The sequence below is a fragment of the Phoenix dactylifera genome, unplaced genomic scaffold (genome assembly GCF_009389715.1).
Source record: "Phoenix dactylifera cultivar Barhee BC4 unplaced genomic scaffold, palm_55x_up_171113_PBpolish2nd_filt_p 000736F, whole genome shotgun sequence".
Lineage (NCBI taxonomy): Eukaryota > Viridiplantae > Streptophyta > Magnoliopsida > Arecales > Arecaceae > Phoenix > Phoenix dactylifera.
This window is the reverse complement of record NW_024068112.1, coordinates 201,016-204,657: the sequence shown is the minus strand read 5'-3', so window position 1 is coordinate 204,657 and position 3,642 is coordinate 201,016. Positions and strand designations below refer to the sequence as shown.

The 3,642-nt window shown below is 40.0% G+C and overlaps 1 non-coding gene across 1 annotated transcript; it reads right to left on the bottom strand.

The window, feature by feature from the left end:
* Positions 1-2,851: 2,851 nt before the first annotated feature.
* On the bottom strand, positions 2,852-2,957 carry LOC120107041. The gene has a single exon (XR_005509008.1). It is a non-coding gene; the product is annotated as a small nucleolar RNA R71 (small nucleolar RNA).
* Between the last annotated feature and the right edge of the window lie 685 nt (positions 2,958-3,642).

The following is a 3,642-nucleotide window of genomic DNA, read 5'->3' as shown; positions in this document are numbered from 1 at the left end:
TCACGATTCACTGTTCATATAAACAGTGTCCCGTTAAAACACTGTTCATATGAACAGTGTTATAAAAAAAAATAAATTAAAATGCCGAGAACACTGTTCACATGAACAGTGTTCCGTAAAAACACTGTTCACATGAACAGTGTTCCGTAAAAACACTGTTCATGTGAACAGTGTTAGAGAAAAATAAATAATACATAATAAATAAATAAATAACAATAAAAAAATAATAAAAAAAGGCTTGGCCACTGTTCATCTTCTTCCCCCTCCCCCGCAGTGCATCCGGGCCGTTCCCCTTCTTCCCGTCGATTCCGCCTCGTCCTCCGCCTGTGACGCAGCCCGCAGCCGAGATCCAGCTCCGCCATCAAGCCGCGTCGAAATCCCGGCGTCTCCCCATTGATCCCGCGGCCACCCACCGTCCGCAGCGTCCTCCCGACGATCCCGCGACCAAATCTGCCGGCGACCAGTCCTCCGTGATTCCAGCCGGCCGCAATCAGCCGCGTGCCCACCGTGCCAGTGCGGTCGACTCTTCCCAGCAGCGGAAATCCGGCCTCTCCGCCATCACCGACCAGATCCCGCGGCCCCTCTTCCTCCTCTCCCGCGATCTGCATCCCGGCACCACGCCCCGGAATCAGCCGCCGTGATTCCTTCTTCCCTCTCTCCGCGTGCGCCGGACGGCTATAAAAGGAGGGAGGGGGCGTTCGATGGAAGAGAGAGCTCGGTTTGAAGAACAGGGGAACCCCTGTTTCGGTGAAGGAAAGGAAGAAGAAAATCGAGCGGGAGAGATAAAAAAAATTATAAAAAAAGGAGAAAGGAGGGGGGAAAGAGAAGAGTTTGTAATATTTTGGGAAGAATGAGAGGTGCTCAATTTCATTTGAAGATGGGAGGTCGTCCGGAAGCCATGCTCGGCTAAACATCTAGTCTAGGGCTGGATGAAGCCCTAGCAATGTATCAAGGCAATTGTAGTTCTTACTTTTTTATTATTTTGGAGCTTGTTTAAATTCTTATTTCCAATGAAATATTTCTTCATGATATTTAAATTTTGAGCATGCTAGTTACTAATCATGTTTGCTAAAGTAGTCTAAGATGATCCATGCCTAGGAAGATGAAGTGTGCTGCATCCTAGATTAGCATACTTAGGTAGACACTTCATGCTACACCGAAGATGGATCTTCCTAACACTATGTATGCTTTTATTTTAAAAGGCTTGTAGCCAAAATTGCATGCCTCTCCAAAAGATAAAAATTAAGAACACAATCCTTGATGCAATGCTATGTGGTGGATTCCAAACCCTAGATCTATTTACTTTGATAAAATTTCAATTCGTACTCATAGATTAATTTAGTTAAATCAAGTTAGCAAATCCTTCTTCTTGATTTGTTTTTAAAAAGAAAAATAACTTATTCTCCAATTCCTGTGGACCGACACCCGTAATCACTATCCTACAGGATACGTGCTATTGCCTGGTTTATTTTTAAAATTGAAAAGAACCGATCAATTTTTGGCGCCGTTGCCGGGGATTGCTAGCATAGTTATTTTTCTTATTAAAAAAAAATTATTTAAAAATTAAAAAAATTTCTTAAAAAAAATTTCTATTATTATTACTTTTCTTATCTTCTTTTTCTCCCTTACTAATTTTTATTTATTTTTTTTTATATATATTATTTGATCAGGAATCGAGGAAAAAAATCTGGGATGATCAAAAGGAGAACTGCTGGAAAAGCAATGCTGTAGAGGTTTGCCTTTAAAAAAAAAATTAAATTACTGGGAAAATTCCCTTTGGTAACCTCTAAACTTTTCTTATTTAAATTAATTATTGGTTTGAAATTTTGTGGTGATTGTTTGATTTTAATTATAGCAAAATTGTGAATGCATGCTTGATACACATACACAAATCAATTTGCACATAGTAAGGGCAATCACCCCAACAAGATAAGAGCCGGATTTCATCACCGGACTCTTGCCCAACTTAGGTGAACTCAATCTCACATAGTGTCACTTTAATTAAAATCAATTAGACATTGGCTCCTAGGGACATTCGAGCTCAATAGGACGAAGATCACCGAAAGTTGCACCAATTTCGCTCTGTGGCTTAGTTGATGTCTAGGCAAGCTTTGTCCCTATAAGGGAGACAGTTCATCTGTTCGAGGCAAGTGGGTTTTAAGTGGGACCTTTGCGAACGCATCGTGATCCCTCCACTTACCTGGGAGCTTACCTGGTCAACTCGGTTCATTAGACCGGATTGGAGGCTTAGGTGCCCTCTTCAAACCAGTTAGGAGCTGTCTAGTGATTTTAGGACAAAGACTAGGATTGATATGCTTTTCTCTTTTATTGCATGCTTGATTGATCGAGTACTAGTGTATGCACGGTAGTCGTTCTAGAGTACAAAACCTATTACCTTTTGACCCTGAAATAGAACGAACCCTTAGGAACATTCGAGCTAAGATCAAAACATTAGGATCATCCCCACCTTTTAAGATGGCTGAAGAACAACCCAAACTTCTGAGGGAGTACTTTACTCCCACTATTTACACTTCCCCATCTTGCATTCGATTACCTGAGGTAGCAGCTGTACAATATGAAATAAAGTCTAGTGTGATCCAAATGCTCCCATCTTTTTATGGGCTCACCAATGAAGACCCATATAAACACCTAGATGAATTCCTTGAGATTTGCACCACTGTCAAGATTCAGAACTTCACTGATGATGCTCTGAAACTTAGATTATTTCCCTTCTCCCTTAAAGATAGAGCCAAACAATGGCTGAATTCTTTAGAAGCCAACTCGATTCGTTCTTGGGATCAAATGCAACAAGAATTTCTTAAAAAATACTTTCCCATAGGAAGAACGAACCAGTTTAGACGTGCCATTACAAGCTTCTCCCAAACTGAGGGAGAAGAATTTCATGAAACTTGGGAGAGATTTCGAGACCTAATCCGTAAATGCCCTCATCATCAAATACCTAAGTAGCAGCTAGTTTTCAATTTCAAAAATAAACCACGCAATAGCACGTATCCTGTAGGATAGTGATTACGGGTGTCGGTCCACAGGGATTGGAGAATAAGTTATTTTTCTTTTAAAAACAAATCAAGAAGAAGGATTTGCTAACTTGATTTAACTAAATTAATCTATGAGTACGAATTGAAATTGTATCAAAGTAAATAGATCTAGGGTTTGGAATCCACCACATAGCATTGCATCAAGGATTGTGTTCTTAATTTTTATCTTTTGGAGAGGCGTGCAATTTTGGCTACAAGCCTTTTAAAATAAAAGCATACATAGTGTTAGAAAGATCCATCTTCAGTGTAGCATGAAGTGTCTACCTAAGTATGCTAATCTAGGATGCAGCACACCTCATCTTCCTAGGCATGGATCATCTTAGACTACTTTAGCAAACATGAATAGTAAATGGCATGCTCAAAGTTTAAACATCATAAAAAGATATTTCATTGAAGATAATAATTTAAACAAGCTCCAAAATAATAAAGAAAATAAGAACTACAATGCCCTGATACATTGCTAGGGCTTCATCCAGCCCTAGATTAGATGTTTAGCCGAGCATGGCTTCCGGATGACCTCCCATCTTCAAATGAAATTGATCACCTCCCATTATTTCCAAAATATCACAACTATTCTCTTCCCCCC